Below are 27,884 nucleotides of genomic sequence, written 5' to 3'. Positions count from 1 at the left end.
AACTGTAACCAATTTATGCAAAAAGTCAGCGCAACGCTAATAGGTGGCGTTGTTACTTTTTCGCTCCACTCTTTTGTCTCTGTCCATGTTGAAAGGCGCGGGAGAAAAAAAAATGACATGGCTGCACGGCACAGGCAGCACAGTCACAGCGTAAGCTAGAGGAAGGCGTCCATAGGAGCTCTGTTTTCGGCAGCACACAGTTGAGGGTTCGTACTTTGCGAGGAGGCGCCATAATGTGTACTGATGAGCAAACACAGGCATCGCGAGTGCACGTGTCACATCCACTGTCATGTGACACGATACGATGGTGTTGATGATGATAATTAATTCAGATCCCCTTTGAAACGAGGCGGTGACAAATAGTCATCTAGCCTGCTTGAGTTCGCCAGGTCGAGCTATATCCAATATGCTACTGGTACATGCAACTGCTACATGCAACTGCTACATGCAGTTGCTACGTGCAACCGCTACATGTCGACGCTACGCGCGTCTTACATCGTGTGACAAATCGCACGACGCGACCTAATTGATAATTATAGTATCGATGATGATAATGATGATGATTTATTGGCATCCCCTTTTGAAACGGCGCAGTGACAAACAGTTAATTAGCCTGCTTGATTCAATCAGTTACCCCATTCATGTTTTCCGTTCTAGGATTCTCAGTACGCCGTCTTAATCTTTTTTTCTTCCTTTTCTTTAAGATGTAGTCGTGCGTGATGTCGTCTGGGTGCTGCCAGAGAACGTTCGTTGAGACAGCTGGTGGCAAATCGGTGGGGCTGATCGAGCAGTGCAAATCAACGTTGCATGATTGTGTCAAGGCGATGTTGTTTGAATCTCTCAAATACGTCACGCAGTGCTTGATCTGGGTTTGCGGCTCCGTGGTAAGACATGATATCGTCTGCAGCGTTCTTATGTAAAGTCCATTAAGAGAAGTGGCTGGACTCATGACGGTCTTCATGGTGAAACTGTCAGGCCGCATTTTCGCCTGACCGCAGGTGAGGTTGCTCGCACAGAACCCGTCGTGCCTGATTTTCGACAGCACGCACTTGAGGGTCTCGGCGGCGAACCTGTCGGGCCGTATATTCAGCAGCACGTACTAGAGGGTCTTCGCAGCGAAGTCACTTTGCGTCATTTCCTCAAGAACGAGCTAAACTGTCGGTCCGGCGTCTACCGTGAAATGCGGCTTGTGGCGCTGCACAGCGGTCTGCTGAGCCCGACGTTGCCTGGTTGCAGCCGCGCGCGTAGTTCTACGAGTCACTTCTTCAGCAGAGGTTCGTACCTTGCGAGAAGGCGCCATAACGCGCTGCGAAGAGGCAGCACAGGTAGCGAGATTGCGCGACGCACATGTCACATCCCTTGATAAGTGTCACGATGCGATTCAAGCGGTAACTTGAGGGTTCAAGGCACTGAGTCCGCAGGAGCAGTTACAAGAACGAAATGCTTCATCCCCCGCGCTAGTCACTTCTTGTCCACTATGTTTCTTCTACATGGCGATATGTCTTCTTTTCGTTATTGTCCTTGCCGCACTATAGGCGGGACATTTTACTTCGTTTCGAAGGACGCATCATGCCAACGTGAAAGTGTGTTCACGCAGGGAAACATTAAAACGCGAACCACTTGGATATGTAGAGCTTTATACGCACCCTAGTGTGTAACTGCGGTGCAAAACAGCACGTATCGACGCCACGGGGCGTGCCTCTGGCATCGCGTGACTTCTCGCGCGCTAGGCAATGGCTGCGACTGACACCGGACACCGGCGGTTTCGGCAGCGGCAGATGCCATCGCCAAACCGAAAGGGCTATTGGAATGAGCGAATAGGAGCTCACGCTCTGTAAATGGTACAGAAGTTCTTAGAATTCACAACTTATGCGTAAGCATTCTTTCGCTCGGATGTTGCTTCGCTTATGCTTACTTATGTTAATAGCTTACGCATGTCTAGCCATCGCTTTTTCTGGAACCAAAGAATGCTTAGGCATAAAGTAGAGAGAATTCTCAGAAGTTTTGTAGCAATTTTTAAAATCGAGCGACACGCTGTATCGTCATTTCCGATCCGCTTCTGAACAGCTGCTTTCCCCTTCCTGCTGTTTATTATCTCCTTGTTCCTGTCCCTGCTGTCGTTGTTCCTTCTGCCGACTACGATATTTCCTTCGTCGTTCAACGTTCCTACGCGGCTTCTCTGTTTCACCAAGCTTACGTTTCTTTGGTGCCATAGCAAGAACTCGTCTCGGCACATCCGACCCCTTCAAGACGATCGCACAAGCTGGGCCTAACCACTACTACAACGCGTTTTTTTTTTCAAACCACATTTATCAATCAGTTATTATTATCATTTCGTACTTTTTATTGCATCAAATGACTATGTCGAGGCGACGGCGACGCGACTATATCTTTTGTCCTTTCTGAAGCTTCCAGTTATATACAGTTAGATTACAGGTGTATTAAGACAATTCAACGTTGTAACTTGACAGATTACGCACTTATTGCCTAGTTACAAGGCGTTAAGGGACAGACACGGTTGCTCGGGGTACCCGCCAAAGAATGCTTGCGTATTATAGGTGATATACGTATACAACATGGTACGCTTTACGCTTCGTGTACTCCGAATGATGCACATGAATAGTTCAACAGCAAGTAATGTAAACTTCAAAGCTCAACAATAAACAAAAAAGCAAGATCAGAGAGGACATGTGACATGCTTCTCGGAAGAAAGGCATGGTAAAGCACAGCCCGGGAAAAGCTTTTACTTAAGTAAGCTGACGAAGGACTAGCCGTCGAGGTTGTCTTCTTTGCGCGAAATTAATTTGGCACCCACCGCAAGGGAGTCAAGGCTGTCAAGTCTCCTGTCAATTCTATCTGGAACCCAAACACACGGGTAAACTCGCTGAGGGTAAGACCAATGTTGTTCATGAAGTGCCGCTAAGTTCTGTCAAGCCTTATGCGCGTGACAAAGGACGCCGTGTAAAATGTCGCGTCCGCATGCATGGAGACTAAATTCAGTAAAAAAAAAAATCACTAACTTCACCAAATTCGAGCTGAGCAGCGGCAGGTTTGAATGCATGCATCCCTTTAATAGCATTAGTTCGAATGATTCTCAGGGATCTTACAGTAGGCGATGCATTGCTTATCGGGCAAGACGAAGACTCTGCTCCTGTAAAAAAATAGGTTCATCTTTCAATATGGCATGCCTGATTCTCAACCGCATACCACTCTTCTTTGCCATTTCCACTTGGTTCTTTCTTTCATAGGCGCATTTTCGCACTCAACAGTTACGCCCTGCCTTCCCTTTCCACTAATGCTCGCTTTTCTCTTTACCGTTTTCAGCAGCGGCTGCTTTCGCGCACTATCATTATCCTAATTTACTTATGCGCTTGCGTTATAAGCTTCATCTGCTTTTTTTCTATTTGCTTTTAATATGCAGCGCCGTTATTTCAATTAAGTATTTTGGTTGGGTTGCTACACTGAAGATGTCGCTGGGCGCGAAAGTTGCGTTATATTTCTCTATCTTTTTGTGTTGTTTTCTTTCTCGTACATTGTTATTTTATTAATTTTTTCCATGCTACGATGCTCTTTAGTCGGGCTTAAAACAAATTTCCTGGTAACAGGCAGCGCTCGAGTTGTGCCCTTGAGTCTTTGAGTGCGTTTAGAGCGCAGCTCTTAGGCGCCCGTTCCTTGGTTGAGCATCGGAGTCGGCGTCGACGTAACCACGCGAACGCGCGCGTGTCACTGCTCGCGGGTTCGCTGACGTCTTCTTTCACGGCTGGCTGTGATGCTGCTCATCGTGCCAGCGCTCCCATACTGCCCCTCCCTCTGCGAAGGCGCTGACGGCACGGGCCTACTGCCAGTCGGTGCGCTGGTTTTAGTCTCAAACTATTAGACTCAATATATTCCGAAAAGAAAACACGTACAAAGCTGCGCACAAATTTCGCATTAGGGAGTATCGTAATCATCGGACATTTTTTTCCTTCAGCTTTGTTTACAAGACCCTTCGAGCTAGTGTGAAATTCATATTCTTGTATCACAGGCAAGAGCGGGGCGCTGCCGTTTGAAATACGAGTAGGCACGGAAACAGCGCCTCACAAAGTTTGATCTGCGCCCCTCCTCGTCTTCGACATAGTTAATGCTGATTGTTAAAACATAGTTGAAACCTTCTTGAGTGGCCTGACACTAGAACTGGGCAAAGATACTTTGCAACTGTATCATGATACGATACAAGCTATTTAAGCAACAAGTATTTCAGATACGGATAAAAGATACTACCGCATTTATTCTATTCGATACGATACTTTCCATATGTATCTTAAGATGCCTGGATAGATTCGCAAATTTCTTTTTATAGATCTATATTAAGATATATTACTGCTTTTATATAAAAACAGACGGCCTTCACCTACCTCTATACAGTAGCTGAAGTTTTAAACGGATTTGATAAACATGGACTTGGGCTCAACTTTACTCATGCACTACCTGACGCAGCTGTTTTACAGTTTTTAGACATGAGAGTAACCTTTTGGGAACGGTACGTTTGCTGGGGTCACTTCCCTCAAGCAAAAGAAGGGTTTGTTGCCATATGATTTCGCGCATTCCAAAACTGTGATAAGAGCTATAGTTTCGCACTATAGTTTCGCACTATCTTCAAAAATCGTGCCCGTTGCTAATGCAGAAAAATTTTGAGAATCAGGCCAGCTGACTTTTGGCGGCGGGGTTCCCCTTGTCGATCCTGATTGCTGTTTCTGAAACCCTTTTTCAAAATCTAAAATGAGGGACACGAAGAAAAGAAGATGACCGTAGGAAGACCGACAAGCCTTTGGTTGTGCCATCCCTGCACAAGACTTCGCACGACGTCAAAAAGGGGGCCAACAGGCCTTGGGTGGCCGTTGCTTTTTCGGCCTCCAACAAGCTGGCACAGTTGCGCCCGCGCATTTGCACCTCTAAAAAGAGAGGCTCTCAGGCAAAACATGTAAAAACATTCGACAATTGTTCCACAGGAGTGGTCTATGTAATTCCCTTGAAGTGTGGAGGGCTTTATGTCGGCCAAACCGGCTGCTGCATAAATGACCACTTGGGGGCCCATGCCTGCAATTTAAGTGATTTAAAGGACGTGTACGCACATTTAGTCGCGCCCGTAATTAAGTGCAGATGATGCGAGGCTACATTGGGAGAGACAAAGATTTTCGGTAAGAGTACCGACAAGACGGCGCGCGTCAGTTTGGAAGTGTTCCACATAAACAAATACGGCAGCGAGTGCGGAAGCACCCCCATTTGTTGTAGCGTACCATCTCTGAAACGATTTTGCCCCTGATGGTACTTAAATAAATAAGTGAATAAATGCATTCATTTCTGAAAAGCGAAAAGGAAAAGGCGGACAGACGACAAAAAGATAGCACGCCCTGGCGTAGATGCCGTTCACGGAAAAACATTACGAACGTGTATGTTTCCACAATCAAGACAACCGTTTCATTTTATAGTTTCTCTATTGTTTGCTATCTAGTAAACAGAAGAGGCTGAAGAGAAAGCCACTGAGAAATGTCTTGGAAAACACGGATATCTGTAAAAACATACGGTAATTAAGGCAGGGCCAGAAAGCAGGCTCACAATATTAACATGCGAATGTAAATGCTGCAAGTATGCTGCACTCACAGAGGAAACCCTACAGACGCCCGCACTTTATAAGGGCTCAAACTTATAAGGCAGTGCGCATAACCATCTAAACACAGCAGCGGTAACCAGAATGATATATAGTTACCCAGGTTGACAAACATCCAAGTATATATTAATAAAAAAAAGCGGTCCTAAAATGAATAAAAACATGAAAAGCTGATACGACACATAGAAGAGAGCTCTCAAGTAATTTGTGCAACCTAATCACGTAGTCTGAATAGTTTAATATTCATTTTTAGTATATCAACTGTATCGAATCAGTGCGGTAATCTATTGTTGAACACGTGAGACGGCAAGTCGTAGCTTTACTCAGTTCCTGGTCAGATAGGGTCGCAATAAAAGGACGTAGTCAAGAACTATTAACAAAAGTAGTGCAGCGAAAGCAGACGATAGGGCAAGGAACACTGGTTGTAAACATTGCTGATCTCAGATAGCATGCCGCGAAAATTCGTGCTCTAAAGAGCCAAAAGTAAAATCTACCTGGCAAGCACGTAATCTTTAAAGTGAAGGCCTCGGATAGCTCATGGGTCGAAAAATCCGACGACCATCCTTCATTATGACAGGACAATTCAAGCGCATGCGCCAGTGAGCCATCAATTTCTTTATCAATAAAGGACCTCGGTTATCTATGTTCGCGTTGAAGGGACGCCCTCCTAAATAATCAGAGCGGCTCCAAATATGTCCGCGTGTGGCTTCACCGGTTTTGTTGATATTGGCCTGGCAAGGTACACGTTTTTTATGACGTTTTGAGAAGTGTAAGTACACCTGCGAGAACTGGAAGTAAATCTGTTTTTGAAAGTTAAAAAAATTAAGTTATGGGGTTTTACGTGCCAAAACCACTTTCTGATTATGAGGCACGCCGTAGTGGAGGACTCCGAAAATTTCGACCACCAGGGGTTTTGGGTGTTTTCGCATTTCGCCCCCACCGAAATGCAGCCGCCGTCGCCGGGATTTGACCCCGCGATCTCGTGCTCAGCAGCCTAAGTTTTTTTTTTAAATTAGCGCTGTGTTTTTGTCCAATTTGCCTTTACTGTGCCTGCGCCACAAGAAAGTAGAATTCGCCATATATAGAAGCCTATGTAGCTATTGTCATCGATTAAAATGCTACAACAACAACAACAACAAACATTCGTACAGTAAACCTACGTATGTGTCTTAATGGTCCTTCAGAGACTTGCCACTACCCTTCTAACGTGCCATTAACCACTCAGAACAAGCGGCGACATGCGGGCAACCGAAAAAGAGAACAAATAAAGAGAAAACAAGTAAAAACTAGTAATAGGAAGTAACAACGCTTTCGAACAAGAATGTAAAGGTAACTTAATGAATGTATGGGGAGCTCGCAGGCTTTCACCTCCATCCTCTTTAGGATGTGCTAAAGTAACTGTGAACTTTAAATTAAATTATGGGGTTTTGCGTGCCAAAACCACTTTATGATTATGAGGCACGCCGTAGTGGAGGACTCCGGAAATTTCGACCACCTGGGGATCGTTAACGTGCACCTAAATCTAAGTACACGGGTGTTTTCGCATTTCGCCTCCGTCGAAATGCGGCCGCCATGGCCGGGATTCAATCCCGCGACCTCGTGCTCAGCAGCCCAACACCATAGCCACTGAGCAACCACGGCGGGTACTGTGAACTTTTCATTTTTTAGGTACGTTTGTTTGGCCTTATTTTTTCACCACTGCTGGTGCTCTTCATCACGCCAGCGTTGTGACAGCAAGTGTTGGTGGTCATCGAGTGAAGTATGTTACTGTTATTGTTTTTAATAAGGTCTAGGCGCGAGCATATTCGTACGATACTCTCATGACAAAACAGTGCTAGAGACATGCGGACGAGAGAAGAACACAAGAACGAGCGCTGACCGCCAATAAAAGGTTCTATCGCGCGCGCACAAATATGTACCGTGAAAGCTGGGGAAGGGCGAAGGGAAGGAGCGAGTGATCGTCGAACACTTACTGCCGCGCATGCGTCGAGAAGGTAAAAGGTATTCCAGAGTGAAAAACCAACACGATTAATCTCATAACAAAACTGTGCTGCTTGCAAAAGAGGGTGATTAATTCTGCATTTACTCAAGATGGGCCCTTATTCCTCACCGAGAATGCTTTGAATATTTCCCCCGCTACGGGATTCTTCTGTTTGCTCAGAACTCGCGTGTCTTCTAGGGAAGGGGCCCAAACGCACTTGGCACAAAGGGTAGCAAGATTAGTTGCATTCTCAGACGTGATGTTTTGCGCATGCTCTCGCAGATGGTCATTTAGAGAGCATCCCGTTTGGCTTATATAGAATTTCAATCTTGCCAAAGCCTGGGGCCACGCTGAACTTGGAGTGCAGTCTCAGTGCGGGTGTATGTGTTGTTGTTTATTCAATCCACATGAAATTAGGCGCCTCATGCAAAAAGGTTAATGGAAGTTAACCGGGCAGTTCAGCAAGAAACATTCATTGCGCCATGTTTCTTGTAACACAGACGGTATAAAGGTTATGAACAGGGATAAGGTGCCTCAGAAAGGCAGGCCAATGTTTCGATCGGAGGACCTGTCTTCTACATCTGTCAGTCGTGTCCACAGGGTCGACAGCCGCCTGGCCCAACTCATTGCGGCCAAGCAGTCGATCCTGTCGAGGTGGAAGACGCAGCGGACAAACAAAAAGCTACGCAAGAAGGTCGCCGAACTCAACCGCGAGATCAAGTCCCATAGCAGGGTGCTTTATACTCAGCAATGGAATGAGGTTTGTAATGCAGCGGATGGCCAGATGCAGTGCGGCGAGACGTGGAGTATGCTGAAACATCTTTTGGATACGACCACGACCAAGTCTCACCAGCACCACTTGGCCAAAACCGTCCACAGGGCGCTGGCCGAGCGCGGGGAAGACGAAGTGAAGGAACGCCTCGACGACAAGTACCTGCCGGTTACTCCCACAGAAACGCACCCGGGCTACCAAGGTGAAGCAAACGAGTTGCTAGGTCGAGACATTGAAATATGGGAAGTAAGGGTTGCCCTGCACAATCTCAACAGCAAGTTCGCCGCTCGTCCCGACCGCGTTACGAACAGAGCGCTGAAAAATCTTAACGAAGCGGCCATCGAGAACCTCACAGCATACTTCAACAAATGCTGACGAGTCGGCAGTGAAAAGCAACCAAGACCATCTTGATTCCCAAGCCAGGCAAGCTAGCCAACATAGAGAACCTCCGGCCGATCTCGCTTACGTCTTGTGTGGGCAAAGCGTTGGAGCATGTACTCATGAAGAGGTGGCAGAGGGACTTGGAAGATTTGGGGCTTTACCGAAACACCGTCATCGGGTTCCGAAACAAGCTCGGCACTCAGGACACCATGATACAACTGAAAAATGAAATCCTCGATGACGCTACCAACACGAAAGACAAGCGAGCCATCTTGGGTTTGGACCTGCAGAGCGCTTTTGATAAAGTGAGACACTCTGCGATCGTGGCCTAGGTGTCACGGCTAAACATGGGCAAGAGAACATATGCGTACATCAAGGATTTTTTTGACGGAGCGTACCACCGAGAGCATCGCCGGTGACCTGCGGCTCTAAAAGAAGAAGCTCGGCAGTGTCGGGATCCCCTAGGGCTCGGTCATCTCACCGTTACTTTTCAACCTTGTAATGATAGGGGTGGCCGAGCGGCTCTCGCTAGTCGCGGAAGTCCAAGACACCCACTATGCCGACAACATAGCGCTCTGGGTCCCAGAAGGAAGTGACGGACACATCGAGAGTACATTGCAAGAGGCGGTTGACGCTATCGAGGAGCAGCTGGACGGGTCTGGGCTCGTCTGCTCCCCAAGCAAGACTGAGCTGTTGAATCCACCGAAAGGAGCAGCTAGGAAGACGAAAGGCAACTAACCTGCGAGAAAGCAAGAGACAATAAAGATCAAGACGAGCCGTGGTCACACGATCCCGGAGGTCGAGAAGATCCGAGTGCTGGGGATGCTGACTGAGCGCAAACGAGTGAACGGCGAGACTGCCAACCGCCTAGTGGCCAAAGTCAAAACGGCCATTAGCCTCATCAAGAGGGCGTCACACAGAACAGCAGGCATGAAGGAAGAAAGCTTCGCCCGGCTACTGGAATCCTTCGTTATAAGCCACATTTTATACGTTGCTGCTTTCCACAACTGGAGGCAGTGCTAGTGAAATAAGATCAATGCGCTCATACGCACAGCGTACAAGGCAGCACTCAGACTTCTCGGTTGCACAAGCACCGAAAGATCCCTGGCCCTGGGAGTGCATAACAGCCTGGAAGAAATCGCCGAGGCGCAGAGGACCACCCAGCTCGCGCGGCTATCGGAAACAAGAACGGGCAGACAAGTGCTGCGTGGCCTAGGCCTGGGACCAAAGCAAAGGGGAACCGAAAATACAGAGGTGGCTGTACCCGACGCAATTAGCCGACGGTTACGGGTTCCACAATGAGCAGCGGCCGGCGAGGGCCAAGGCGCTCATCGATCTCCATGCCAATGACAGGGATGCCGTGTTTGTGGACGCGGCAGAGTATCCAGATGACAGAAAGGCATTCGCCGCAGCAGTTGTCGGGGCATCGACTGGTGCACCGAGAATGGCGGCGAGTGTGTGGACTCGAGGGGCGCATCGAGCTGAGGAGGTGGCCATTGCCCTGGCCATCGCCGACCTCGAGTGCACGACTGTGCTCTATAATTCTAGGACAGCAGTGAGAAATTACGCCAGATAAGTGTGTGTGATGTGCAGCGGTGGCGTAGAGGTAGAGCATCCGCCTCGCGTGCAAGATGTTCGTGGTTCGAATCCCGGTGCCGCGCAATTTTCGTCCGGATTAAAAAAAATCCGCGTGTTGATCAAATTGCATAAACAGGGCTGGAGTGCGGCCTGATCCCGGTGACCAGAATCGGTAACGCACTCCCTCACCAGAGCAGGATTGGCCACGCTGGTGCAGTACTTGGCCACAACCTCCTATATGAATACAACAATCAAACCCCGGCCCTCAGTCCCCAGCAGTTGCGAAGCAACATACCACGGCGGCGGTCAGACCTGTGACGCAGCAGAGGGTGCTAAGAATCCCTGGATCCCGACAGGCCGCCATTGGAATCTGAACCTGGCAACGTTTAACGCCAGAACGTTATCTAGTGAGGCGAGTCTAGCAGTGCTATTGGAGGAATTAGAGGGCAGTAAAAGGGTTATAATAGGGCTCAGTGAAATTAGGAGGACAAAAGAAGCATATACAGTGCTAAAAAGCGGGCACGTCCTGTGCTACCGGGGCTTAGTGGAGAGGCGAGAACTAGGAGTCGGATTCCTGATTAATAAGGCTATAGCTGGTAACATAAAGGAATTCTATAGCATTAACGAGAGGGTGGCAGGTCTTGTTGTTCAACTTAATAAGAGGAACAAATTGAGGGTCGTACAGGTGTACGCCCCTACATCCAGTCATGATGACCAGGAAGTCGAAAGCCTCTATGAAGACGTGGAATCGACGACGGGTAAAGTCAAAACAAAATACACTATACTGATGGGCAACTTCAATGCCAGGGTAGGCAAGAAGCAGGCTGGAGACAAGTCAGTGGGGGAATATGGCATAGGCTCTAGGAATTAGTAGTTATTAGTAGAGTTTGCAAAACAGAATATTATGCGGATAATGAATACCTTCTTCCCCAAGCGGGATAGACGAAAGGGGACGTGGAGGAGCCCAAATGGCGAGAGTAGAAATGAAACAGGCCTCATACGCTGCGCTAACCCGGGCATCATACAAGACGTGGACATGCTCGACAAGGTGCGCTGCAGTGGCCATAGGATGGTAAGAACTCGTATTAGCGTATACCTCAGCGGGTAACGAAGAAACTGGTACATAAGAAGCCGATCTATGAGTTAGCCGTAAGAGGGAAAATAGAGGAATTCTGGATCAAGCTACAGAACGGCGAGCTTAACTCAGGAAGATGACCGTAGTGTTGAAGCAATGAACGTCAATATTATGGGCATCATTAAGGAGTGTGCAATAGAAGTCCGTGGTAACTCCGTTAGACAAGATACAAGTAAGCTATCGCAGGAGACGAAAGATCTGATCAAGAAACGCCAATGTATGCAAGCCTCTAACCCTACAACTAGAATAGAACTGGCAGAGCTTTCCAAGTTAATCAACAAGCGTAAGACAACTGAAATAAGGAAGTATAATATGGATAGAATTGAACATGCTCTCAGGAACAGAGGAAGCCTAAAAGCAGTGCAGAAGAAACTAGGAATAGGCAAGAATCAGCTGTATGCGTTAAGAGACAAATCCGGCAATATCATTACTAATATGGATGAGATAGTTCAAGTGGCTGAGGAGTTCTATAGAGATTTATACAGTACTAGTGGCACCCACGACGATAATGGAAGAGAGAATAGTCTAGAGGAATTTGGAATACCACAATTAACGCCGGAAGAAGTAAAGAAAGCCTTGGGAGCTATGCAAATGGGGAAGGCAGCTGGGGAGGATCAGGTAACAGCAGATTTGTTGAAGGATGGTGGGCAGATTGTTCTAGAAAAACTGGCCACCCTGTATATGCAATGCCTCATGACCTCGAGAGTACCGGAATCTTGGAAGAACGCTAACATAATCCTAATCCACAAGAAAGGGGAAGCCAAAGAGTTGAAAAATTATAGACCGATCGGTTTACTGTCCGTTGCCTACAAAGTATTTACTAAGGTAATCGCAAATAGAATCAGGAACACCTTAGACTTCTGTCAACCAAAGCACCAGGCAGGATTCCGTAAAGGCTACTCAACAATAGACCATATTCACACTATCAATCAGGTGATAGAGAAATGTGCGGAATATAACCAACCCTTATATATATCTTTCATTGATTACGAGAAAGCGTTTGATTCTGTCGAAACCTCAGCAGTCATGGAGGCATTACGGAATCAGTGTGTAGACGAGCCGTATGTAAAAATACTGAAAGATATCTATAGCGGCTCCACAGCCACCGTAGTCCTCCATAAAGCAAGCAACAAAATCCCAATAAAGAAAGGCGTCAGGCAGGGAGATACGATCTCTCCAATGTTATTCACAGCGTGTTTACAGGAGGTATTCAGAGACCTGGATTGGGAAGAATTGGGGATAAAAGTTAATGGAGAATACCTTAGTAACTTGCGATTCGCTGATGATATTGCCTTCCTTAGTAACTCAGGGGACCGATTGCAATGCATGCTCACTGACCAGGAGAGGCAAAGCAGAAGAGTGGGTCTAAAAATTAATCTGCAGAAAACTAAAGTAATGCTTAACAGTCTCGGAAGAGAACAGCAGTTTACAATAGGCAGCGAGGCACTGGAAGTGGTAAGGGAATACATCTACTTAGGGTAGGTAGTGACCGCGGATCCGGATCATGAGACTCAAATAATCAGAAAAATAAGAATGGGCTAGTGTGCATTTTGCAGGCAATCTCAGATCATGAACAGCAGGTTGCCATTATTCCTCAAGAGAAAAGTATATAACAGCTGTGTCGTACCTGTACTCACGTACGGGGCAGAAACCTGGAGGCTTACGAAAAGGGTCTACTTAAGTTGAGGACGACGCAACGAGCTATGGAAAGAAGAATGATAGGTGGAACATTAAGGGATAGGAAAAGAGCAGATTAAGTGAGGGAATAAACGCGAGTTAATGATATCTTAGTTCAAATCAAGAAAAAGAACTGTGTATGGGCAGGTCATGCAATGAGGAGGGAAGATAACCGATGGTCATTAAGGGTTACGGACTGGATTCCAAGGGAAGGGAAGCGTAGCAGGGGCGGCAGAAAGTTAGGTGGGCAGATGAGATTAAGAAGTTTGCAGGGACAACATGGCCACAATTAGTACATGACCGGGGTAGTTGGACAAGTATGGCAGAGGCCTTTGGCCCTACAGTGGGCGTACCTAGGCTGATGATGATGATGATGAAGTGTGTGTGGTGAAGCCGTGCCTGTCTTGCGTGCGGTTGATCTCGCGAGTGAAAATCGGTGTGTCGTGATCAAGTGGTTTCCGGCGAACATGGGCAGTGATGGGCCGGATCGCGGGAACGCAAACCACGAGACGGCGAACGCGGCGGCGCGAGGACTAACCAACCGTGCCGCTGCTACTGTAGCCGGCCGTCGTAGTAGTGGGAATACAAGGACAGAATGACCTCCTACAACGAAATTGTGAAGTAGTACAGACTAGAGAGAAGGACTATGCCGCCACCTCATCCAGGCTTGACCCATCAGGAAGCGGTTTTATATAGACAAGTTCAGACATGGTCGTTGCTCACCCCGGTGCTGATGAGGCAGGTGTGTCCGAGTGTTTATGTGAGTGACCTGTGTTGTGTGCGCGGAAAGGAAAGGGCCACTGCAGCTCACCTCCTTTGGCACTGTGCGAAGAATCCGCACGAAGCTACAACGATGACAACAATCCCGCCGCAGCTCGAAGCCGCAACGAGGTGCTACGATCAAAAGGTCGAAGGCCAGGCCGTCCAGCAGATCTCGGCCGCCGAGATCTGCTGGAACCGGAGGGAGGCTGCCACCCCAAAAGAGGAGCTGGCGCGGTCGACCAGAGGGAGTAGTGGGGCCACGGCCGGAGTAAAGGCGCCACACTGCGGGAAGGCGTCATGGTCGCGCCACGGTGACACCTCCTTTACAGGGGAAGCCTAATCGTTCTGCAGCCATTCCTAATAAAGTTGCTTCGCTCGCTCGCTCTTTATACACCCAGGTATTCATATAACTCCACTATGCGTATGACTTCCTGTTGAATTGATACCATGCCATTACTCGTCTTTTCATTAACGATAATATTGACCACTTTTGACCAGTTCGTCGCAGCTTTGCCAGTTATATTCGCAAGTCTCCAATATGGATGGATGGATGGATGGATGTTATAAGCGTCACCTTTGGAACGGGATGGTGGGTCTCGCCACCAAGCTCTTGCTATTACACTGCCTAATGTCCTACTTAGGTTAAGCAATAACAAAAGAAAAAACAAACACTATGAACTACCACGCCCAAATTTTCTGATCCCCTATTGCGAAATGTGCTTTTGTACGTCTCCATATTTTGTCGTTTCCCTACTTTCTTCCCCCAATCCTCCAATCGCCCCTTACTAATGCCTATTGCGGACATGTTGGCTTTACTACTGCTCCCGCTGAACCCAAGGGGTTCAAGGAGGCCAGTGGTGCCTAAATTGACTGCTGGGTAGACGTCTTCACATACTAATAAAACATGCTCCGTCGTTTCTATAGTTTTACCGCAGCAAGCACATGCTTCTTCTTCCTTCTTATATCTCGCTTTATAGGTGCGTGTTCTTAGGCATCCCGGTCTTGCTTCGAAAAGTAATGGACTTCCCTTTCATTTATCATAAATGTTTTCTTTCCTGATTCTGTTTTTTCCTCTTAAGTAGTTACTCATGGCAGGTTTCTTTTCTATTGCCGCCACCCATGAGATTATTTCAGCCTCTCTGACTTTCCGCTTGACCTTCTTTGTCTGTGTCGCCCACCGTGCAGGCCGCATACTTGCTGCTAAGCTTCCTATTTCTTTTCCTCCACTGCGAATCAATGTTTTTCCTGTACAGATACCTGAACACTCTCCCAGCCCATTTACTTTCTTCCGTATTCCTCAGCCGTTCTTCATACTCAATTTTACTGCGAGCTTCCCTTACTTCAAAACTAGTCCAGCCCATATCACCCTGCACAGCTTCATTTGTACTCTTCCTGTGAGCGCCCAATGCGAGGCGACCCAAAATATGTACACATTGTCGGGCGCCGCGTAGTGGACGCTTCGTGCTCTCGACTCGCCATTGTTATCTCTCTTGGCACATGAGTGCCGCTAGCGTTCTAGGATATAATTAGAAGGCCTGCGGTTCTTGGGTTTGTGTGGGCGATTAGGCCGCCCTCTGCGAGTCTGAGTAAAATATGTTATGTTAGTATTTTGTTCAATTTGTCCGGTTTCACGCTATAGACAGAAAACAGCAAGCTATACCCACATTTTCCCGCCCACCGCGTTTTTGGATCGCTTCCTCGAAAGCTGAATCATGGCAAAGAACCGTCTCTATTTTGTACACTGTCCGCCTGCAACATTAATTCTGTCCCCTCTTTTTTGTAGCGTTGTTGCTCTTTTCGCCCTGACAGGTCTCCAGGAAACAGGTGGCGCCGCATTGCGGCCCAGAAAGTAGCTACCTGGCGCTCGGGAGGACCTGACTTCACAAGTCGCCAAGATGTGCTTTGTGGTCACCGGTCACTTAGGCCACCTCGCCGAAAAATCACTGATCACTTCATCAGCCGAACCGCAACAGCGATAGCACTTCGAGGTGTCGAACTACCCTGGCAGGCAGTGGTCGACGTCTTCAATAAGCTAAGCTGGAGTTGTAAGACAAAGACATTGACGGCTCGGAAGCGTAAGTCAAGGCTCTGCTTCTTCTTTTAGCCTTACGGGGAGGCGCAAGACACTGGCGGAGGCTCCAGCCTCATTTTACTACTTGGAAGGAATTCAACAATCGCTTCCAAAAAGAGTTCCTGCCGCCGGGATACGAGCTCCGAGTCGAGTGACACTTGTGATTGCAAACGCTGCACCTGGACGAAGGATTGCTGAACGACCGCCGTAGTTGCGTGGTAACTAGAGGGCATGCGCTGCTAAGCCCAAGGGCGCGGGACAAAATCGCGACCGCGGCGGCCGTATATGAATGGGGGTGAAATTCAAGAACGTTTGTGCCGTACATCGGGCGCACGTTAATGAACCCCACGCAGTGAAAATTAATTTGGAGTCCCCCACTACGGCGTTGCTCGTATTCATATCTTGCTTATGACATTTAAAACTTTAGAATATTTAAAGCTTGCTGGACTACGCTCTCATAGTCCAGAAGCATTATGGCAGAGCGGCACCAACTGTACCTGAGGTTGGTAGATTTCGTCGGGTCACTCAACAGAACCAACCCATGTTCAAGCTATTTCTCTGTAGGCCCACATTCCAGACCGTAGAGATAATCGCACGCTAAGCACGTGGGGCTCAAGACCTCCTGTTTGCCCAAATTTCCTATGTGCTCTCGCCGCCACGAAATAAAATGCCAAAGCCGTGATTTGCCTGGCGAGCTGCCGTTGCCTATCGTTCACCGCTGTTAACAACGGCCTGCTGAGGTGCAAGTTTTGCCAGCCAGGTGCGAGAGCGGCATCACTAAGTGTACTGTGTGCGGAGAACAATACGCCGCGTCCTCGACCCTTCGTCGCGGGATTGCCGAGATGAGTTCGACGAACCAGGTTTTGTGACTGAACACGCCACCGCCGACCCGGTCTGCCGTGAGCAAGGGAGTTCCCGAGGGAACGTCTTTGGAGGCCCCTTCCCACGCACCATTCCTAACGTAAGCCCCGCGCTCTGCGAAGTCCGTCTGCCCTCGGTGGCGTCCGTGAAACCGGTGCGGAAGCGTGTTCCGGACCTTGAAACCGGTGCGGAAGCCCTCCCGCTCAAGGGTGGCTCGTCTACTGATCGAACGCTTCCCTCACCTAGGGATCGAGGGAGGACCGAGTGTTTATAAACCGCTGTTGTGCGGCTGCTCAGTGTGCTTTCTCTCGCAGTCATGCTAGACTGATGAACTGCAACTTCCTTATGTAGATACTGTAAATAAACCCATATTCCTCGTTCTCGACGAGAAGCAGTCCTTCCCTTGAACAACGACCTCAGCGTGGATAAGTTGGACGACGGCATGGGCCAGCAACCATCTAATTCATGCCCGACTCCAATCTTGACAACTGGTTACGAACGGTGAGATTGACCTCCCAATCCTCACGCCGCGTTACCAGGCGAGTGACGTCGATGCGGTGGCCTGCTCCCCAGGCTCTCTGGACGCGTATGCCAGTACCGGTTGCGTGTATCGCTTTCCGATCCACTACCGGGCGACGACCGAAATTTTCACTGCAAGTGGTCCGAGCAATCGACAGGGTGAAGTCCCCTTGCTCCATAGGCACAGGACGCACAAGCTTTCCATACCGACAGAAGCGCCAGACCACAAAGCCTAGCGAGGGGGAATCGCACCATCTAGGAAACGTTGCGCCTTCAGGAATTTCTCTAGCCAGTGTTTATCTCAATGTGAGAGTTTCCACTTTTTACATATAGATGGCGTTAGCTTATGTCATCCTGGGCGCCAACGGTGAGCAGCTGCGTTCGGCGTCTGAAGTGTTTGTGGCGGAAGATCCGTGAGGGGAGGTAATTTATGAGCGATACGATGTCATGATTAGTTAGAAAAAGTGTTTCAGGGTCCCTTTAATTTTCACGTTTTAATTTTCACTAAAACCCATCAGTTTATAAAGAGCCGCCAGAAGGCTGCGCTTTTTAACTCCTTTCGTCCTCTGCTTTTATGTATGAGCGGCGGCGACCCTTAAGGCGCTGTCCTTGGCCTCCTCTTACGACTCACCTACATTATTCCTCCTCACCTTGACTTTTGTTTTCTAATATCTGCATTTTTGCCAATGATTGTGCCGGTCCACCTCAAATTCATCTGTTATATAGTACTTTTCGTGCCTGAGTTGATTCCTTACTTACTGCTGATCCCAGGATAGTGCAGAATGTAGAAGTGTTAGGTAGGGTAAAGTGCAGTGATCATAGGTTAGTGAGGGCTAGGATTCGCCTCAATTTGAGGAAAGAAGGAGTAAAATTGGTCAAGAAGAAACAGGTCAACCTAGACACAGTAAAGGTAAAAGCAGACAAATTCAGGCTGGTACTTGCCAACAAATACGCAGCCTTTGAACAGTGAGATGAAGATGACATAGAGATAATGAATGAAACCGTAACTAGGCTGGCTTCAGAGGCAGCAATTGAAGTGGGAGGCAAGGCACCAAGGCAACCAGTAGGCAAGCTCTCCGAAATAACTAAGCACCTAATAAAGAAACGGCCGAAAATGAAAGTGTCCAACTCAAGAGATAATATAGAATTCGCGAACTGTCATAACTGATCAACAAGGCGAAAATAAGTGATAGTTGAAACTTTAACGTGAGAAAGACTTAAGAAGCCGTAAAAAGTGGACGCAGCCTCAAATCAGTGAGAAAGAAACTTGTCTTAGGACAAACCGAGATGTATGCACTGAAAGACAGGCGTTGTAATATCATCAGAAATCTCGAAAATATAGTAAAATCATCGGAAGAATTTTTATACTGACCTGTACAGTACCCAGAGGAATCAGGATACCTCCATTAGAAGCAGTAATCAACAGGATACAGAAACTCCTCCTATAACTAGCGAAGAGGTCAGATGGGCCTTGCAAGACATGAAACGGCGAAAAGCGGCAGGAGACGCTGGAATACCGGTTGATATAATCAATGATGGAGGGGACATTATGCTTGGAAAACTCGCGGCTCTTTACACGAAGTGTCTATTGACTGCAAGGGTCCCAGAAAACGGGAAGAATGCAAACATTATACTAATCCACAAAAAGGGAGACGTTAAAGAATAAAAAATTATAGGGCCATTTGGTTACTTCCAGTATTATATGAAATATTTACCAAAATAATCTCCGATAGAATAAGTGCAGCACTGGACTGTAGTCAAACAAGAAAACAGGCTGGTTTCAGGAAGGGATACTCAACAATGGATCACATCCGTGTCATTAATGAGGTAATCGAGAAATGCGCAGAGTACAATCAGCCTCTGTACAGGGCTTTCATAGATTACGAAAAAAAAACTTTTTTCCTAATGCCTTGGCACTTTGTACTACTTGTTTTTATGAATAAAGGTATTATTATTATTATTATTATTGTTGTTGTTGTTATTATTATTATTATTATTAATATTATTATTGATTCAGTAGAGATACCACCAGCAGTCTTAAAGGCATCACGTAATCAAGGAGTACAGGCCGCTTACGCAAATATCTTTGAACATATCTTCAGAGATTCCACAGCCACCTTAATTCTACACAAGTAGGGATATACCTATAAAGAATGGGGTCAGACAAGGAGACACAATCTCTCCAATGCTATTCACTGCGTGCTTAGAAGTATTCAAGCTATTAAAGTGGGAAGGCTTAGGAGTAAGGACTGACGGCGAATATCTCAGCAACCTCCGGTTTGCAAATGACATTGTCCTGTTCAGCAACACTGGAGAGGAGTTTTAACAAATGATTGAGGACCTTAACAGAGACACTGTAAGAGTGGGGTTGAAGAATAATATGCAGAAGGCAAACATAATCATGAATTGCCGGGCAAGGGAAAAAGAATACAGGATCACCAGCCAGCCTCAGGAGTCTGTGACGGAGTACGTTTACGTAGGTCAATTACTCTCAGGGAACCCTGATCATGAGAGGGAAATTCATAGAAGAATAAAGATGGGTTGAAGCGCATACGGCAGAGATTGCCAGCTCCTGATTGGAAGCTTGCAATTATCATTGAAAACGAAGGTGTACAATCAGTGAGTTTTACCGGTGATTACATATGGGGCAGAAACTTGGAGACTGACAAAGAATCTTGAGAGAATCTTGAGAATTCGTCCTGGTCCCAGACCAGGACGAATTTTTCTTCAACTCTGAGGCTTTTCTTTCGAGGAACCCGTATGGGTTTCTTTTGTAGCAATTGCTACGAACGGGTGGATGTATGATTTTCCCTTTATTAACATTAAGAGACAGAAAGAGAGTGGTTTGGATCAGAGAGCAAACGGGTATAGCCATTATCCTAATCGACATTAAGAGAAAAAAATGGAGCTGGGCAGGTCATGTAATTCGCAGGTTAGATAGCTGGTGGACCATTAGGGTTACAGAATTTGTGCCAAGAGAAGGGAAGTGCAGTCTAGAACGGCAGAGCAATAGGTGGGACGATGAAATGAGGAAATTCGCGGACCCTGGTTGGAATCGGTTGGTACAGGACAGGGGTAATTGGAGATCGCAGGGGGAGGCCTTTGTCCTGCAGTGGACATAAAATAGGCTGATGATGATGATGCTACAGGCGTGCTCTGTGATCTATTCAAACACGTAAGTGCTCTCATTCGTCGCGTTCTAACCTAGTGCCGTCATATCGAAGATAATTCTAAGTTTGTTAACAGCATTCTGTTCTTTTAATGTGGCAAGACAGCTGTGGCACCACGCACAATAAAGGGACGACGCGAAACTTTTTGACGAAGTCTGAAATTGTATTTCCCATTTAAAAGGATTTTGTAGCAAAGAGTGAATACGTTCTGTAGAAGAGGAGTTATCGGCAATCAAGCACATCGCAGTCACAGCTTTATTTCGTTTTCAAATTTCATATGAATGCTTCTACTTCTGGTTATGGCACTTACGAAGTGCTAGGCTTATAGGCTGTTGCTGTTTGGAGCCAATGGCCATGCGGACTCAGTCGTGTTGTTTATGCGATGATAGGGCCCGCTTTGCATGACGGCTTAAGCGCTTCACGGCTGACATGAGCTCTAAACCGAACGCTAACGCACAACTGAACCGATTTTCTTGGCTAGTATTGCATCAAAAAATCTCAAACATATCATAGGAGTTAACATATTGAAGCCTCTTAAATTTAACAAGTTATTTTAGCCGCTACAGCACGGCTTACACCTACACCTCTCTTGTGAAACCAAACTAGTCGAGTTTACCCACGACCTGCAGTGGTGCATTGATGCTCACTACCTGATTGATCTTTTTGTTCGACTATTCTAAAACCCTCGATAGCGTTCTGCACATTTATATACTAACAAAGCTGTGCTTCGTTAGCATGGGTAAAATTTTGTTAAGTTGAATTAAACATTTCTAGACCTTCGCGTCCCCCCAATTTACAACTTTTTACTATTATTTTACTATTTATCAACCAGAGAGACCTGGGTATGGCATGCTACTTATGTGAATCGATTGGGGACATTATTATCAGCCAAGAAGGAGTACTTGAACAGCTTCTGTCTCTTGATTCAAAAGAGGCAAGTGGGCCTGATGAAATACCCACCCCTGTTTTGAAGCGATATATGGAGCGGTTATCACACTACCTGAGAATTATTTTCAAAAAATCGTTTTGTGCTAACTCGGTACCATGTGAATGGAGCCAAAATTTCATTATTTCCGTGTTTCCAAGTGGTGATCAATTCTCTAAAAACAATTACAGACTGGTTTCACTTAGATACGTTTGCTGCAATACATAGAACACGTCATAGCCAAACACATTATCGTATATTCGGAAAGCAAGAATTACCCGACGTGGTTGCTCAGTGGCTATGGTGTTGGGCTGCTGAGCACGAGATCGCGGGATCGAATCCCGGCCACGGCGGCCGCATTTCGATGGAGGCGAAATGCGAAAACACCCGTGTACTTATATTTCGGTGCACGTTAAAGATCCCCAGGTGTTCAAAATTGCCGGAGTCCTCCACTACGGCATGCCTCATAATCAGAAGGCGGTTTTGGCACGTAAAACACCATAGTTTTAAAACCAAGCATTATCTTTATTCTTATCAGCACGCTTTCAGGAGCGGCGTTTAAACTACGACGCCGCTTATTGAAAAGATTCATAATTTTGCGACTGATTTGGAGGTACCACGACAACTTAATGTCATCTGTGTAGATTTTGCTGAAGCTTTCGATAAGGTGCCTCTCGATAGATTGACGATTAAACTTCGTCTTGTCGGCCTTAGTCAATCTGTGCTGTGTTTGATCCAAGCTTACCTGAAAGATAGAAAACAATTTGGGTGGGCTCGGTGGCTGTGCCACAACACACACCACTAACCCACTTCTATTCATCATGCAGGTTTTCCTTTCTGCTGTCACACGCGTGCTGCTGCCTTCGATGGTGATGTTAGCAGCGTCGTGAGGGAAACGCCAGATCTGCGCACCGCGATTGATGTGACTAGTTGGAGCATACGTGTCCACAGTCATTCTGCCTCTCCAAATCCGCCACCACCTCAATACTGGATGCTTGAGCAATTACCCAGAGCCCTGTTGTCATCGACAACAATTACAGAGCCAGCTATAAAGGAATGGCCATCATCCGCGCTCTGTGGGCTCGGTGGCTGTGCCACAACACACACCAGTAACCCACTTCTATTCATCATGCAGGTTTGTGAACCAGACTACTTTTATACTAAGAGAACTAGCAATTACTTTTTGGTGCAGCTTCCGAGCCCGCAGTGCTGCTATGATATTGTTTGTGAGTGTCTTAGTGTGATTAGATCTATGTTGTTAGAGTTAGGGGATATCGAAATGAGCCCTGGTCCTGGTACTGAGGCTGTGCTTGCCGAACTGAAAAAAAACTGTCCGCTGGCCAAACCGCCATAATAGCCGACATGCAGGGCCTTAAAAGCCAATGCACGGCTACAAGTTCTGCACTCGCCGGCTTAAGCACGAGGTTAGCGGATCTAGAGGGCCAGTCTCAGAAACTGCTGCCAATGCAAATCGAGATACAGACCATACGGGTGGATACCGAGCAAACAGCAAAGCTTGTTGATGCTCTGAATGCCCGCGTTGACGATGCAGAGAATCACTCAAGGCGAAACAATCTTGTGCTTGTGGCCTTCCTGACGCAGCAGCATCAGAAACGTCGGCCACGTCTGAAGAAAAAATTTTACGTCTATGCTCAGACTACCTGAACGTTCCACTTGAACCTCAAGATATAGAGCGAGCGCATCGTGTTGGCCGCTATTCTGCTAATCGCCCGCGCCCACTAATTGTTAGGTTTAATCATTATAAGAGAAAAGAAATGGTGCTCTCAAATTGGCGCTAACTTAAGGGCACTGATCTCAGCTTGGGTGAGGATTTTTCCCCGGCAGTTAGGGACGCCCGCAGGCAACTTGTCTCCTTTACGAAAGCCATATCTGTGCCATTTTCTTTGTGCTTTAAAACTCTTTTCATTGGTTCTAAGCGCTACGTGTTCGATGACGCATCGCAAACAGTGAAAGAAATATAGCAGTCATCACATCCTCAAAAAACAAGCCATCCCCCTCTAACGAAACCTATAGTGCATGTTTCCCTTTAAATAATTTATACTAACATACGAAGCTTCATTCCAAAACGAGAACACGTGTCTAACCTCGTGCTGTCGTCCAACAGCAAGGTTCTTGTACTCACGGAAACGTGACTTTGTAACAAAATCTATGACTCGGAAGTCTCTGCTGATTTGCCAAACTTCAGCGTCTTTCGAAAAGATCGTGCCGGGACTAGAGGAGGAGGTGTGCTTATCGCCGTAAGTCAACAGTTATAGTGCTCTGCTATTAACATCACACCAGAATTAGAAATACTGTTTATTCTATGCCATGCCGTCCCACAGTGTATAATTTTAGGTGTATGTTAGAGGCCCCCTCGCAATAGCGCCGCCTTCGCTAGTAATCTAAGCAATGCAATAAATGTGGTTTGCTCTCGCTATCCTAATGCCGACCTTCTTCTTTTTGGAGACTTTAACTTACCAGACATTTAGTTGCACAACACAGTACCCTCTCTAGTAAGCCAAACCGAAGCGAGAGATTTTCTCGACGTTTGCCTCAACTTTAATCTCACACAACTCATATTAGAGCCAACGCGCGTCACCCAAGACAGTGCAAACATATTAGATTTAGGACTAGTCCACCGTCTAGACAGTTTGTCGTCCATCACCTTTCTTAGAGAAATTAGTGATCACAAGGTCATCCATTCTTCTTTTCGCTTTGCTCCAGCTCTGCGGCAGAAGCGGGAGAAAACTGTACACTTATACGACAAAGGTAATTATGATGCAATACGTGAACATTTACAGAATTTTCTGCCCTCCTTCCAAGATACGTTTCATAACTGGAGCATTCATGAAACTTGGCTCATATTCAAGCAAAAAATAAGCAACTTAGCGAACCAGTTCATACCCAAACTCACCTTTCGAACACACAAACAAAAACCATGGTTTAAGAATTCGTTAAAAAGACTAGAAAACAAAAGGAAACGTGTGTATCGTGCCGCAAAATGCAGGATGAACACGTATGCATGGGGAAAATACTACGCTGCTGAACGCGCGTACCTATCAGCGATTCACAAGGCGAAAGATGCATTCTTTGGTGATGATCTTCGGAAACTTTTATTCAATAACACAAAAAAATTCTGGCAGGTGATAAACCCTCACGAAAGGCACAGTATAACACTTACGAATGAAGGAGGTAAAACGGTCGACGATGTAGAGTGCGCGAACCTTTTTAGTGCAGCTTTTGTCTCTGTATTTACAGAAGAGCCTACCACGTCCCCTTTTCATAGCGTACTAATGAAACAAGCGTTATGCCAACCATTACATTTCCCTCATCGTTAATTGACAATCTTAAACTCGCATCGTCAGCTGGCGTGGATAACATTAATTCGAAACTGTTAAAGAATACTAAACATGTCACCACGGTGTTCCTGTGTTTGCTATTCTCGCAGTCACTTTCAACTGGTGAAATACCACATGACTGGAAGGTGGGTAGGGTTGTTCCCATCCACAAAGCAGGTGAGAGGAATCGTCCGCTTAATTATCGCCCCATTTCATTGACGAGTGTGACCTGTAAGCCCATGAAACACTTCATGTACACAGAAATCATGAAATTTCTTGACTCGAACAAATATTTTCATTCTTCACAGCATGGGTTCCGCAAAGGCTTTTCCTGCGGAACACAACTGGCCATTTTCCTGCGTGATGTTCACACCAATTTAGATTCTAACCTCCAAACAGACGCAATATTTCTAGATTTTGCAAAAGTGTTCGACAAGCTACCCACACCAACGTCTACTACTAAAACTTTCTCTTGCGAACCTTCACCCCGACATTCTGCGATGGATTGAAGCGTTCTTGACAAACCGATCTCAGTTCGTTACAGTTAACCACCGCGCATCTAACCACCTACCAGCGACTTCCGGTGTACCGCAAGGATCTGTTCTTGGACCCCTACTCTTCTTAATATACATCAATGACCTACCCCTGCACGTGCCTTGCAACGTTCGTTTGTTTGTAGACGACTGCGTCATTTATCGAACAATTACTAGCACATCTAATGAAGACTTACTTCAGGAGGACATTAACTGTTTGCAGCAATCGTGCGACCGGTGGTTAATGAAACTTGTACGCTCTTGTAACTTTAGTTTGTATTATTTAGGAATTTGTATTTGCGCCGACATATGTAGCGCTTTAGCTCATGTAGTTTTTTGTTGTTGTTTGCGTGTTAAGTTATGTATTATGCAAATTATGTACTAATGTATTCCCACCCCTTATGTAATACCCATATCAAGGGGTTTTTAAGGTAATAAAATGAAAATGAAATGAAATAAAATGAAATACGTGAAAATAGATGTCATGCCTGGTTCAGTAAAAGTATTTTCGGGAATCCCGCAGGGCTCCGTTCCGGAGCCGGTATTATTTTTGATATACCTTAATAATATTGCAGAGATAGCAAAGCCTGCTGTAAAGCTCAAACTGTTTGTAAACGATTGTTTAATTTACGCACAAATAGCTAATGGGGATGATCAGCTAAAAATTAACTAGTGTCTATAGGCGTTACACTTGTGGTGTCAAACTTGGGAAATGGAAATAAACGACTCAAAGTGAACAATTACTCACATTTCGAAAAAAATGTTCCGTAAAGCGGATGAGGGCGTTGCAGCGGACGGACTGAACGAGACCGAGCAAAAACATCGATTTTTATCCTATTGTAGCTTGTAAAATTAGAATAACGCTTGCTTAAGCTGATGAATCCGCTTATATGGTCGCCATCTTTAGCGGAAAAAGAAGACACGCGCTATCGCCGCAATAACACTACGCATAGTCATGCTGCATGGTAGGCTAATGCGCTTTACATAATTTTCATGTAACGTCGCACTAGCCACTTCCGCCGGATGTCCGCCTTTGGCAGGTACTGAATCTGGGCTGGACTAGCTGGGCTCACTGCCATTCCCGTTCGTTCACTGCTGTATTATTTCACGCAACACGATGGTAAACGTATGAGTTTTGCCACTCGTATTTCGACGAGCTTGTGGGGTCTACACGGGCTCGGTACGAATCCAAGGTGAAAATATGCGGCGGCGTGGACCCCTACACACTAGGCGCTGGGACGGACTCTGCTCCCGATGCCGACTTGCTGCCAAGCACGACGCACGTTGATATTATCAATTACCTAGTGTTGCCACCAGCTACGTGTCTCTTCAGCAGATGAAGGCATACAAATCTCTTGAGGCCCATAATTACTTTACCAGAGGACGGGTGAAAAGTGTCACTGCCATGCGAGTGCCATCGAAGCGTGTCGTCGTTCTGAGCGAGGTAAGCTTGCTTAACGTCGATGCATTTATGCGTGGAAGCTCGCGTTTGTGTGCCCGTGTTCGCAATAATTTAAAATGTTTTGATTTCTACTCTAATATTTGTGGCTAATGAGCCACCCGCAGCATGCACTAGGCTACGCGGCCGCTTTGTTTCGAACGGAAGATCCAAGTTCTTGTGTTTAGGGTACGTAGGAGTGCAGCAAGATAGCAATTTAAAGAAATGGAGCTATCGGCATACGCTTACACTCTCAGATTAAATGCTTGAATGCACTGTAGCATTGACTTATCGAAGAAATTCGTAGTTGGGTGTTTGACGTGCTCATGCTGCAGCTGGGCGACTAGTCAAGCCACAGAGTCACGCATGCCAATGGCCTGAAATGTTCGAAAGGGTGTATGAACGCGCAAGCTACATCAGCTGGTAACATTACCAGGCAAATGGGTCGCGAGGCAGTGGTGTACAGTTTTTTTGTCCCCCGAGGACACGCGTCCCGTAAACTTTTGCGGGCGATAGAATGTTTCAGCATTTTGTTCCAATCGAAATACGGCCGCCGGGGCCGGAATCGGACTAGCGAGATCTGGGACATCTTATGAAGGATCTGGATTGCTGTCAGCACTTAATTGCTGGTCATTTTTTCTCAGGTCACCTATTCACAACGGCTAAGGGAGGCACCACTGAAGGTGTGGGTTCTGGGTGATCCTGTCGGAGCCATCGTGACAGCGCACTGCACTTGCATGGCAGGTGCGGGTGAAGCCTGCTCTCACATTCGCGCTACCTTGTTCGCTGTTGAGAGGGAAGTACGTCTCGGAGACTCCCAAGTGTGCACAGACAAAAAGAACATGCGGATTCCTGCGCACAGCTCGCGGGCTGGTAATAAGAGGATCAGAGATATAGACTTTTCATCATCAAAGAAGCAGCGCATGGACAGTATTCACTTGAAGTCAGGCGGTGAGTACATACCTAAAGGCCTGCCACAAGCGTTATCATCTGTGCCACCCCAGCAGTGGAAGAGCTGAAGGTATGTAACAGTAAACTTACAGATGCTGATGCTACACCAGCGTCCTTCATGTTGCGTCCACAGTACAGCGCCATG

At 46.7% G+C, this 27,884-nt stretch overlaps 1 pseudogene; it reads left to right on the top strand.

Annotated features, from left to right (window-relative positions):
* Positions 1-9,282: 9,282 nt before the first annotated feature.
* LOC129384554 (uncharacterized) lies at positions 9,283-27,884 on the top strand (annotated as a pseudogene).

The sequence above is a fragment of the Dermacentor andersoni genome, chromosome 5 (assembly GCF_023375885.2).
Source record: "Dermacentor andersoni chromosome 5, qqDerAnde1_hic_scaffold, whole genome shotgun sequence".
Taxonomy (NCBI): Eukaryota; Metazoa; Arthropoda; class Arachnida; order Ixodida; family Ixodidae; genus Dermacentor; species Dermacentor andersoni.
This window is presented reverse-complemented; position numbering and strand designations above follow the sequence as displayed.